General features: G+C 43.1%; 1 protein-coding gene across 1 annotated transcript in view; it reads right to left on the bottom strand.

Moving 5' to 3' along the window:
* NDRG1 (N-myc downstream regulated 1) overlaps positions 1-13754 on the bottom strand; it is a 43773-nt gene extending 30019 nt beyond the window's left edge. The window contains exon 1 of the mRNA XM_009647992.2: positions 13749-13754. The gene's annotated coding sequence lies outside the window, so the exon portion shown is untranslated. The remainder of the gene's footprint in view (positions 1-13748) is intronic.
* Between the last annotated feature and the right edge of the window lie 6 nt (positions 13755-13760).

Below are 13760 nucleotides of genomic sequence, written 5' to 3' on the forward strand. Positions count from 1 at the left end.
CCCCCCCTTTTTTTTTCTTATGCAGCCTTCCTCTCCATCCCCCAGACCTCTACTGTAAGAAAACTGAACTGGACACTCATTGGCATCATTTTACTCTCAGATCGATGTGCTCCATCCTTTGGAAACACCTTCCTTGAGCTGAACAAAGAGTACCAAATAGAACAGATATTCCTTTAAGTAGGCACCAACAAGGTGCATGCAATAATGCTATTTTCAAACCTGTCAAAGTAAGGAACAAGATTTCTGCATCCTGCTCGAGGAAAGGACTGGCATCATGAAACCCAGCCCTCATCCGCGGGAAGCTTAACTGGGAACATGGATACGGACGAACCCCGGAAGAGATGACTTCTAAGGCAGATGGAGAGGCGGGTTGTGCCGCAGGTGCCGTGCACCTTGGCATTTCGACCAACAGGCACCTCAGTTCAGCGCCCGTACCAGCCCAAACTGGGAGTTAAAGAGAAGAATGGCAAGTTTTCATTCTCTTGACAAAGATGAGCTGCCAGAGGCAGGGAGCTGTTCCCTGCAAAGCTCTAATGAATGACCAGAAACAGTTCTCAAGAGGGATCCTGGAACTGTTTCAACAGCAAGATGACAAATACAAAAGTCAAAGTATGTTTGTTCCATATCCCCTGCGCTACTGGAGAAATGCATATCATGTGAGTTTGACGCATCTTTGGACAAAATTGGGTATTTATTAACTACACAACTATAAAACAAATCAATTATTTACTTTTTAAGAAAAGTTTAGAACTGTCTCAAGTGAAGCATATGAGCAAGTGTACTCATAAAGCAAGCCAAAAGGCTAAAACACATTTAGGAATTATTGACTAAACATAACTGCAAATACTTTAATTATTAACGATTTTCCTGAAGATAAGCATAAAACTACAGAACAAAATCTAAATCTGTTCTTTAAACCATGGTTTCCCACCTCCTGACTTAAATCTGATTTAAGCCAATCAACCCTGTCACATAAATGACCTGGTGCTCAAGAGTGGCTGCAAAGCCCACAGGAGTTTCCAGGAGCCAGCAATGGCAGCGGCACCACTTTTACTCTGCCCCATGGGTTAACTCAACGCACTTTTCCCTGGGCAAAGATGCCCTCATGAGAAAGTCTGCAGGGTGGCTGGATGCTGCAGGAAGCTATGAAGTGGCACACACAGATTAGGAGAGTTAATGCTGAGAAATGCTGATGTGTCCATGCACACAAAACAGCTTCAGATTTTAGGAACCCTTCTTGCTAGCTATGCAATTCGGTGAGGTTTTGGTAGAGAATTAGACTGGGGATTTTAAGCTTAGAGAAATGATTCATAAATATTTAACCCCACCACTTGAGGCATGGTGAAAGGAACAAAACTGACCCCATTGCCAGTAATTCATAATCCAAGTTTACAACAAGGCACCAGAGATACTTAAATAGTCAGAAGAGTCAAGACAGAGTTAATTCCCTGGCAGTCACTCTGATTCACCCTTTTTCCCCAGGTTTTCCAGAAGTTTTGCCCATTACATAAAGAACAAGCAAAAAACCAAGTTTGTCAGAATTTCAGGCAACTGCAAGTGACATTTTAGAAATAGATGGCCGTAATTACAAAAATATGTAACACTATGTAATCTGCTGTTCTACACAATGAGCAATTGTGCATGGTAGAGAGGGAAAATAAATGCTGCTGCAATATTTGGAGGTTGAAAATATTTACATGCAATTGCACATGGGTATTTTGTTTGGTTGGTTTTTTTTTTTGCAACTCAGAAAATTCTGTTAAGACAGAAATAGCACCTCAATGTTGCACCCAATTCTGAAATAGGGGCTAAAAGTGCAACAGATTTTTCCGTGTTTTGCCTATAGGGGAGGAAAGTAAGAAGCCAGGTCCCCTGCAGCTTTCCAGTAAAGATTTTAGGAACCCTTCTTGCTAACTATGCAATTCGGTGAGGTTTTGGTAGAGAATTAGACTGGGGATTTTAAGCTTAGAGAAATGATTCATGAATATTTAACCCCACCACTTGAGGCATGGTGAAAGGAACAAAACTGACCCCATTGCCAGTAATTCATAATCCAAGTTTACAACAAGGCACCAGAGATACTTAAATAGTCAGAAGAGTCAAGACAGAGTTAATTCCCTGGCAGTCACTCTGATTCACCCTTTTTCCCCAGGTTTTCCAGAAGTTTTGCCCATTACATAAAGAACAAGCAAAAAACCAAGTTTGTCAGAATTTCAGGCAACTGCAAGTGACATTTTAGAAATAGATGGCCGTAATTACAAAAATATGTAACACTATGTAATCTGCTGTTCTACACAATGAGCAATTGTGCATGGTAGAGAGGGAAAATAAATGCTGCTGCAATATTTGGAGGTTGGAAAATATTTCATGCAATTGCACATGGGTATTTTGTTTGGTTGGTTTTTTTTTTTTGCAACTCAGAAAATTCTGTTAAGACAGAAATAGCACCTCAATGTTGCACCCAATTCTGAAATAGGGGCTAAAAGTGCAACAGATTTTTCCGTGTTTTGCCTATAGGGGAGGAAAGTAAGAAGCCAGGTCCCCTGCAGTTTTCCAGTAAGAAGTGGCATGGGGAACAAAGCTGCAGCTAGTGTTTGTGGAAGAAAGTTGTTTACATGGGATAGTTTCAGATTTTCAGGGACTCAGAGCATTGACTACAAATGACCAAAAAAACTGTGCCAAAAAGAACAAGATGGATGCCTTTTATAGCCTTAAAAAACAATCCTGTTTTCATAATAGTTCAAAGTTGTTGCTCTATGTTTCCGACAGAACCAGCACTAGGAAGTGCTGACCAGCAGATTACACGACTGCCATTAAAGTCTGCTGAACAAAAGCTCAATGTGTACCAAGTTTTCACTTTTGGAAAGATACCAGATCTTGGAGCCACATAATGTTTTCAGATCAGGCTTTGGGCTTTCCTTCTCTGCATCAGGAATACCTGAAACATTCCTACCAAGAAGCAACCTTGCAAGAGGTGGCCCAACAACATGCTGTTTGTTCACGAGCGCAGGCAAACAAAGCCCCGCTAGCTGACAACGCTGTAAAAGACATCTTATTTTCCAAAGAGAAAGATGCTGGGGAAGTGGTTTTGTACCACCCATGTTCAGCACAAATTTTATAATCTCTAAATAGGTGCTTTGTGCTCCCCCCATTTTGTGACAGGGTAGCTCGAAGCTAATGCAACTGCATAACTCTCCTAAATAGATAACCATACAGGCATTCCTTTATATGCATTTCAAAGCGCTTGCCTCACAGAAATCTTCAAAAGACAAAGTTCATTTATATCTGCAAGCAGTAGTGTAAAGCTGCCAACTTGGAGAAAAACAACTTTTTTTCCACTCCACTTGGCTAATTCAGCCTGCTAAGAGGTCCCAAGTTCTCCCCTCTGGGACAAGCCACCTCCACCCAGCAGCCACCTGCCACCCAGCACCCTGCACCCAGATATCAATTACAAGTGCTGCTCAGAGGATTAAGTTTTAAAACAATCATACTTCTAACTAAGAAAAAAAAAAAAAGGTTTAAGGTACTGTTGCAGCTGGCAAAGCGCTCTAAAACCAACCACCTGTCTACCTTTGCCAACTAGCAGCAAAGGCATCAAACCAGCCTCTAGGAAGCAAAGGGGACATGGGGAAAAGTGAAGTCATCTGTGCAATATTGTATTCACTAGTTTCATTCAAAAAGGCTTTTCTGTACTCATTCCAGCCCAAATCCACCTCTCCAAAACCACTGGAGCAAGTGTCGTAACTAAGACTAGTAGCTCAGGAATCATTTTACTGAGCCTAATTATTTTGCTCTTAAAGGTTCAGAATATATCCCCCATCCCTCTGCATGGTTGCTGGAGGGACAATCACTGGAGCCTTGTTTTGGCAGCAGGGTGTACAGGATGGATGTGCAGCCTGGCTTTGCACAACAAGGATCCCAACAAAGGTGCTAAGAAGCCACACATAGGCCATCCACCCTCAGACACCAGCAATGTTGCAATCGTAAATATCAAACATTAGGTAATCCTAATATACGTGACCAAATTCATTCCAAGCACAAGAATTGAAATGAGTTCAGAGATCCCTTGTTCCAAACTTTATTTTTCTGCAGACACACATGTGGTTGGTCCAAGTTCGTGCCACGGGGTGCATCATCAAGCATGACAGTCTCACACCCACGAAGGGCTGGGGGAACCGCTACCAGCACTACAGGATTTGCTTCTGCCCTCATACCCAACTGGTTTTTATTTACATGCTATCACAGAAAACAAAGAACAGGAAAAGACTCCTACCTGAGCATTTCATAAAGGCGGCAATTTCCTCAAAACAGCTTGTTTAAACACTGGCAGCAGAGATTGTTCTCCTTTTGAATACTGATATACGGAAGGGTAACCTCACCAGAGCAGCCTGATGGCACCCATCTTTGCAGACTGAGCAAGCAGGAAGGACAGCAATCACTTTACAGGTGGGATTAAATACCCATGAGCATCTAAATGGCAAAGAGAGGAGGGAGAAGACCATGGGCACTGGTGGCCACAACTCCCAAGCACTGGTGTTGCTCTCTTTGGAGTGAGGCTTGGGCTCCAGGTCTTCACATGGAAGGTGTTTCCAAGCCAGCCACATCACTCTGCACTTTATCCCTTGAAAGCCACAAGTGGAAGGACAGGGGTGGCAACTTGAGGCTTTGTGTATCTGCAACAGCTCAAAGCACCACTAAAGAAGCAGGGGGTGAGGCAAGGATCAAGAGCACCAAGATGTCCCCAGAGCTCTGCAGAAGTTAATTAGCGAAGATGCCCATCAGTTCCAGGTCCAAAAAATAACCAAGCAGCTCAGGCCTCTGACAGGGAGGCAAGGAAAGTTACTGTGATGCTCAAACAGCATTTGAGCCTTGCATACAGTCAGTTAGACCTCTTCCAGTCACTAACAGTAAATACTGTGAACTAGTCTAGCTGGCCCTAAAATAGTGATAATTACTATAAACTGGAGAGCACCTTGAAAAAAAACTTGTCTCCACTAAACAGAGGCAAGTGGACGTCAGTTAATAGCACCCGTGTACAGTTACAGTCTACAACACACACTCATTAAGTGCAGTTTACATTTCAGATATTTTATAATAAACTTAACAAATCTAATATTCCTGTTTGAGGTTCATTTGGAAATTACTCATTTTGCAAGCATCCGAAACAGTTCCTGCCTAAGCATCTGCCCACACCATGCCCCGTTTGAGCCGCTCTTTGTTATGGGCACTGGTGTCACGAGGTCCTTTGTGTAGCGAGTTACTGATTTTCTGACGTAGTTCTACACAATAAATCAAGGAAGAGGTTTTAATAGAAGTTCCTCCCCTTTTTAAAAAACCCACAGATGACTCTTGACAGTTAAGTAGCATCTGACTAAATAGTTCGAGCAGCAAGTGTCAAAAGCTGAAGACATTCAACTGCTTGGGACTCTCTGGGTTCCTTTAGACTCCGGTTATACGTGACTGTCTCCATTTGCAACTGAAAGTTAGTAACCTGACACAAAGACGCCTGGAAGCACAACACTTAAACAACCTCAAGTTTCAAATCAGAAAAGGTCAGGAACCAAAGCATTAATAATATCAGGAAACTGAAACAACTATGCTGCCTGGTGGCCTCTGATTCACAGACGTCCTGTGAATCGCCATCACCCAGCCCTCCTCAAGCACAGCACACTGCCGATACTCAATTTAATTATTTTGTTTGTTTCTAACCAATTTGCTTTTTTTTTTCCTCCTTTCAACCTCCTTTGTGAGCTACTCCACCAGCATGCTTTAGTGAAGGCTCTAGTAGAAAATGGGAGCTCAGGCTGGCATCCAAAAAAAAAAGTGGGTTTTTAGGAGCATAACAGTGATTTTCAAAGCCAAAAACCAAGGAGGGCTTAAAGCTTTAGCCATTTTTAAGTTTAGACTTATGCTATGAGCTAATCAATCTGATTAGAGAAATGAAGTGTTTTAGCCAAGAACTTGAGCCCTGTGCCAAGTAACAGCCAGGCGAAGCCACACAGAGACGCCTGCGAGGGCAGAGCCAGCAGGCGATTCCACCGGGCTCCCATGAACAACGCGCAGGTGCGGGTCCACAGCATCTCCCACAGCTACGCTTGCCCGTGGCTTTGGCATACCCATGCAGTTACAAAGACAAGATCTCCAGGATTGTCTCCAGTTCTTTTTTTTGGCTTGTGCAACCAGTGCTGGTGGCTGTACAGGCACAGGGCTATTTGGCTGCAATCACTCTCGGATCGGACACAGCCTTTAAACTGCCAATTCCTCAGACCAAGGGCCTGTTACTCTTCACATGCACGATACGCTCTGGCAGCTGCACGTTGATAGTAGCATCAAAACGAAGCAAGCTGGAAGCTACTCTGTCTACACCACAGATGTTGAGCAAGACAACTGTTGCAACACGGTTTGCACAATCCCCTCGCTGTGGGATGCAATGAGGAATGTTCCTTGGAAAGCTTGGGGTCCTCCCATGCTTCACAGGAGTAGAAACTGGCTGTAGGAAGGGTTGCTGTGCTAGCCAAAGGACATGCCTGCTGTCCCTATCTCCCCTATGCTGGACACCCCTCTTGTCGTCCCCCCCCCAGTATAATGAGCACAGCTATTCCATTTCTAGCAGGGAAATGGAAAGCTTGCAACATCTTCAGGCTTTTTTCCTGTTGCAACAATCCCTAATGCTACCTATGCTATAGCATCACAACTCCTATGCTATAGCATCACAACTCCATGAGAGATGAAACCCTAATGAAATTCTCTGAAATTCAGGTTTCTTCACCATCTGACACCTGAAACTGCTTCTGGACATACCTCTGTGAAAAGTGGTTATTTCCTATAATGTGAAGCTTCTTCTAATAGAGTAAACATACTGGTGATTCCCAGGACATTTTAGTTAGGAAGCCCGCTGTCATCCACACCTGCCTCTTCAGGCACCACCACTCATGGCCGACATGGCTGCAAACTGTCCTTGCAGAGCACGACTGCACAGGTGGAGGCGGGGGAACCTGGGACTTTCGTAAGAAATCTTACATCTGAGCCACAGCCTAAATTTATATGGAAACACATGACGCCCATTTGTATTGGTGCTAATATTGTCCTTTAGATTTTAAAGGACTCCAGGCTGTAGGTGCCAGCACCACAGGGAGGAAAGAGATGCCTTCCCAGGCTTTGTTTTCTTACCCCACCAAGGCAGCCTGTCTCCTTCTACCATGCCAGCACTCTCCTAGCATCCTCCCAACAGAGAACTGCATCTGTCCCACCTCTCCTTCAACTGACTGCAAACATAAAGGCCTTAAGCAGAGATTAAAGGCAGTGCATTGGTACAGATCCTGACACCTGCCTTGCACCTGGGTGTTAGGCTGGGCTTTGGGGGCAGATTAAATAACAAATACTGCAAAGATGCATTAAGCATTTCATAACATGGAAGAGACTGTTTCTGCCAGAGAGATTGCAGTCTAAACAGACAAGAAACAAGCTATTGTTCCTGCAGCTCACCAGTGTCAGGCCATGCTCCCCACCCCCTCCTATTCTCAATCTGCCACACTTTAATAGGTCATAGCTTCTGCCCAGCTGCAACAGCTTCAAAAAGTGGGTGGTTCTGTGCAAATTAGAGGCAAAAACATACTGAGATGGTTCCAGAAGGGACAGGCTTGTAGTATACTTAAGAGATGAGGAATGTTATCTGGCTCTCTAGGTTGCACCCTTGCAAGTATACAGTGGTTTCTTTTTATGTTTTACATTTTCATGTGGATGTTGCAGACATGAGTACATAAATTACAAAACATCACAGCTAAGGTTGATGATGTATCTTAATTTACATGACCTAATTTATTCATTAGGTCATACTATATGGGTTACAGCTTCTGAGTACACATACAACTCGTTCTACCACCTGTTAAAATTGCTTGCTTATTGCTGTTGTAAATTCTCTTTATAATCCTTGCTAAAATGTCTGGGCTGAAGTTCTCCACAACAAGTGTCAGAGTTTTGAGGAGAGAAGTATGATTTATGGATATTAGTTTGTTCCTGTGAGCTCCCAGTCCCCTCTTCTAGGATGAACTTTAGCATTCTAGATCTTAATCTGGACTCAAACTTTGCACAAATGGTCATTGTTTTACCAACACATCTTTCATTCTTCCCAAGGAAGTCCCATTATAAAATTACCCCAATTTAACCATTTGCGCATGCTGAACTACTCAGGACTAGATTTCACAGAATTGTAAGTGTTGGAAGGGACCTCAGGAGATCATCTAGTCCAACCCCAATTTAGGCAACAGTCTTCCATTGGCTGCAAGCCTCAGCACCTAGAGATACAGATGATCATCCCAAGGCCTGAGCACACTCCTGCCTCTATCACAACAGATGGGACTGGTGAGGGAGTGCATAAGCACCATCCACTGTCAGAATACTCCTTGCTTCTCCCAGTAACGCCTTTGAAAATCCTTCAAAGTGGGTAAAAAGCAATTTTCCACCCTCAGCTGACTTTTTAAAAAACCTTACCCATCCATGCTCCAGGTTAGCATCTACAACATCAGAGAACTTAAGTTATCACTTTCCAGGCTTTGTTTACAAGAGGGGTTGCAGTTACACATGCACAAGTTTTTAGTTAAGATTGGGATTTTACACACAACTTAGTAAAATTCAGTATGGTTCATATGAAAAGAAATTGCAATGTTCTTAAATTATATAATCTAGGAAAAATAGTATTTTCAATTTGCCAAAATATAAAAAGTCATCATAACTCTGCAATGCCTCTGTTCCATAGAACAGACACATAACCCAGTATGTCACAACTTTGTCCAAGGACACAAATGTATCTTAAAATTTAGTAGGGATATGTTACATACAAAATGTATTTAGAGCACTCCAAACACTAGGAAAATGACATAAATAGTTTCACAAGGTGCACATGAGCTTCCTGAAGGAAGCAAGTGAACAACCCACAGCAAAAGCAAACCTTCCTTCCTCTAACAGTGCATTTCCCATCTGGATGTCTGCTTACTGTGTTCACAAATAAAGGCTCCTTTAAAAGTTGCATTCCACTTTGCTGATTACCTTTCCATTTCACCTTATGCCTACTACATATATAAAGAAAATATATTACCCCTCTTTTGCTTTCAACACCAGTGCCTCCACCTACAGAGTCTTCATCTGGGGCATTACAGATCAAGATCCTTAACACTTAGGTTTTGCTTCCTAAAAAAATAAGAATGTCTTTAAGAAGTCAAGTTGGAAGAGTGGTGAAATGGCAAGGACAGAAAAAAAAACAACATGCACAAAGACCAAGGGATGGTTGAAAGCACATGGAAAGATTTGTTTTACAGGCAGTTAAGTTTTCATGCTACACTAGACCCTAAGGTTTCCTCTTTCCGTTCATTTTTACATCATCCATATAGTACTAGCAGACTGGCCTTACACATCCATGGTAGAAAAGAAGCTAGGAGAGCTATACTTTTGAAGCTATACTTAGTTCAGACAGGAAGCAGCCAGCTAAGGGCTTGGAAAAGTAGTGAATATCCAGTTTTAAAAACAGGGCTTAAAAAGGAAGATCTGCATTGACCAATTTCCAGCTATGAAGAGAAAAAAACCCTGACTGACACACGAAAAAAGATACATTAAAATTGTGACAATTAACTGAAAGGAAGTAGCGCAAGACCCAAAAGAAACATAGGAAACATGATCAGCCACACAAAATAAGAGCAGCAAAATTGACATACATCCTGCTTTGTACAAACAGATACAGCTGTGGAAAGTTTCATCAGCACAGGCAGTCCAGCTGTGCATCAGCAAGCACATTGAGGAGCACCTCGGCATGGCGAACGCCCCATCTGACAACAAACCTCTGGGCATTATCCAAAGTCAACATTCTTCTCCCGGTTGGGAAACAAAGCAGACCTGATCCTCCAGCAGCCCGTAGCCAAAAGCAAAGCTTAACTCATCTCCCTCATCATCCAGTGCAGGAGCTTGCACACTTGAGTCTGAAACTTGGATAACTGCAGGCTTTACTCTCCAAGCACTTGCTATGCTGAATTAAATGACAAATAATGGTACTGATGCTCATGGATGCTCAGTACTGAGTTCAGTTACATTGTAATTACACTTTAACAATACATGATCTCATATTCAGGAGAAGCTCTGATGGTTCCTTACTGCTGCTCCATCTCCACAGCCAAAGGGAATTAACAGTAGGGATTATGTCCCGCTGACTGGCTCCGCTGAAGCTGCCCAGGGCTCTGGGAGTGACACAGATAGGAAAAAAACCCAACCAGCATTTGAGAGAAACACCAAGTTCAATAGCCATTATATTCACAGTCATTGATTTCCAAGAGGCCTAACCCAGATTTTAGTCATCCATAGCAACACACACCACCAAACCTGAAAATGGGATTGCCTTACTCTCAGCCCTTTAAACAGTTTCAGGGTATTTCACATGACTTTCCAGTACTAGAAAGTAATGCAATTGCGACTTCTGGGACAGAGCTTTTAACAGATGGCAGAGGGGCAACTGTTGCTCTTCACCAAGAAGGCTGCAGGGGCAGCACCATCGCGCATTAGGAAAACTTACAAATTTACATCTAAAAGCTGAAGGGCAGCCTACATACAATACCATTTATGTAGCAAAAGAGTGACAGGACAAAGTGGGCTTTTCGTGCTGTGACACAATGTGGAAGTTAGATGTAACCAAAATGTCAGCTGGAAGTCATACTTGGTCTCAAGAACCAGCATTTCATCACTATTAATATCAAGTAGGTGCATCTCCTGGGTTTTGGAAGGTTTTCCTTTCAAGTGGTCAAACCAGAGCAGCTAGAGAAAGTCACTCTTGCTGCATACTGCTGGGACTGAATGGATTCGGGCCGTCATTTCCCAGGCTGTACTCTCCCCTGGCAGCAAATGGGCTTTTGCTGTCTTAAACTTCCAGTTTTATGCAAGATGTAAACATTGCTGATCCACCACAATTGGAACTTGTAATATTTTTGAGAGTTACACAGTTTCTAGCTGTCGTCATTCTGAAGAGCTTCAAGCCAGTTTCATCCCTTCTGTATCTTTTCCTTCGCTCTTCATCTATTTTGAGACAATAAAATCAGGAAATGTCTCATTGCATATATGCTCCACGTTTTGTACAACAGATTCTTATGTTAACCTCTCTAATAAGGTTAAGTTAAAAAAAAAAAAAAGTATTTTTCTGTGGGAAGTTAGAAGTTTGCCAAAATCCCTTAAGCTGGTCATGAGAAGATGTATTTGCACTTCAGACAAACAAATTAATCACCTAGTTTTAAAAATCTGAATCAAAAGAATTTCTCATAACAGTTCACTACTAATTCCACCTGAACTACAAAAGCAAATTATTCCATGGCCTTTTAAGTATTTTTAAGGACCAGACTGCCATGCCAAAGTGCCTCCCAAGATGTCATCTCCCCATGGAAGTGTCATAGTGCAAAAGAGAAACATTCAAAGAGCAAAATATCTCCCACTGGAGTAAAGAAAATTTGGGAGTCCTGCTGTTTTTACCGAGCATTCACACAATCTACCCAGATGAGCCATCACAGTTTTAGCATTCCTTTTTATTTTGGCTAGAACAAAAAAAACCATTGAGCCAAGGAGAAACAGAAAAACTTCAAGAGAGTCTGGTTTTGGTGGTGCAGATGCTGGTTCCCAAACACAGGCAGGCGCACGTGGCAATGCTCCCTCAGCAGTGGGTGTAACTTCTTTGGCTACTGCCAAATTCTCTGGATACCTGATACTTTGACATCTCTATCCTGCTGTCACCATGGGTGAAGTGGCCAATGAATGTAGGAAATCAGTACAGAAACTCTTTTTCCTAAGGGAAACAAATGAAAACCCCAGCTTGTCAAGACCCCTGTGCCCCAGCCTGGTTCAAGATCAGCCACTTCTGCAGAGCGCCCATTCTCAAGGGGGTGAGTTCATCTCTCAGTTCACTGACTGTAGAAATTTTGGTTCAAAGTTGTCAAAATTGAAATCCACAGCCCATGCAGGTACCTGCTTAATTGCAGTGCAAGGAACTCAGATTCAGAAATTGCAGTCTCCAGTTCCCCAAACCATTATACCGTGGCATCTGTTCAGTTTATACTGAAAAATATTAGGTACAGAAAGCATACACACCCTAAGTAGTCTGTCATTACTCTATTGAAATCCCACTTCCACTACATCTGTATTTTCCATGTCAAAACACACACCAGTTCCTCCTAAACACATTCATGCTTTATTCTTCTTGGAAGATTCAGAGCTTGTTAGTACTCAGGGGACTGTACAAACTTTTAAGGAACACTATTTTTGCTGCATCTACTCCCAAGTTTTACCATTTCATCCATAGTCATTAAATTCTTGCTGTGCACAGGACATTGTACAGCATTAGCTGCCTGCTGTTTACTCAAGTACTTGTGATAAAAACACAGTCATTCTATGTCAAACTATGTTAGACTCTGGTTAAAAGTGCACAAAATTTAAAAAACCTGTTCCCAGAGCCAAGTTCAAAGTGCACCAGGTTAATGCCACTGGCTGAGGTTTTGATGTAAGTCATGCCTGTAACAGCCAAGACTAAAACCAGCAAGGCAGGCTTCTCATGTTTACCTGAAGCGTTTGATAGCTCCTGTTTACAGCTTATTTCCACTGCCTGCCCTGAATGGTGAGTTTTTCAGCAGCTGTGTATCTTTGACACACTTGGTTACACACCAAAAAAAGTTTGCAAAAAGCCAGAAGTCAAAACAGTGCAACACCTTGCAGAGAGCCTGGACAGAAAGCTTCAGGTTGCCTTAGACCTCTACCATGTCACTACAACTGCATTTTCTAGGTTCAAAATACAGTTCCTACTTAAAGACAACTGAGTAGAAAGATATCCAAATAACATAGCTGGCAAATACTTCTATCTGAAGCCTGAAGGGAGTCCTATTCCAGGGATCGGTCGCAAAATCAGGCACTGTGCTCTTTATAAAACTGTGGGCAAAACAGGGAGCAGTGCCAGTTTGCAAGCGTTTCATAGGAAAACTGTAACACAGTAGAAAGCGTTAACCAAAACATCCTCCCTAGCAGAAGTGAAATCACTTGTTTCATCAGACCTAGTACGTGGCTGTGCCTCCACTGCAAACACTACCATGAATTGCTCTGAACCTAAGCAGTGCCTGGAAGCACAGACAGCAAACTGCACAAAGCATCATATATGAAGATAATAACCCCACTGAAACAACTGACTAGTAAAGACTGGACACCAGTCAAGTCTGCCTTCTGCTCCAAATGCAATGCAGAGCAGCAAAAGCAGAGACACACAAGCAACAAGCACCAGTAGTCAACTTTTGTAGAAGTATGTGCCTTCATCTTACAGCTGTTTTCCAGCCCAGCCCAGTCCACTGCTGGCAGGAGAGTCTGGATGGTGGCAGCAGCATCCAGCAGCTGCCCACACCACCGAGAAGAGCCAGGGTACAGCTTGGGGCACCCCATCCACTGCTCCCTCCCACCAGCACACAGCCACCACCCTGCTAAGAGTCACCCGCTCCTCCACCGGCAGCCAGGAAAGCCCTGCTTGGAAGGGGGGGGTGGGGAGGGGGAAGGGATCTATTGATAAGAAAAACGAGAAGGAGCAGGGTGATGCAAGGATGCACCCCCAAAGGGGCTGCGAGAGCCGTGGGAGTGGGTGGGTGGATAGGTAGGTAGATGGATAGGTAGGTGGGTGGATGGATAGGGAATTAGACAGATAGATAAATGGATGAATAGGTAGGCAGGTGGACTGAGGGGCCCTCCCTTACCTGCCGTGGTAC

Source organism: Egretta garzetta, unplaced genomic scaffold (assembly GCF_000687185.1).
Source record: "Egretta garzetta isolate BGI_Z169 unplaced genomic scaffold, ASM68718v1 scaffold50, whole genome shotgun sequence".
NCBI classification, from domain to species: Eukaryota; Metazoa; Chordata; class Aves; order Pelecaniformes; family Ardeidae; genus Egretta; species Egretta garzetta.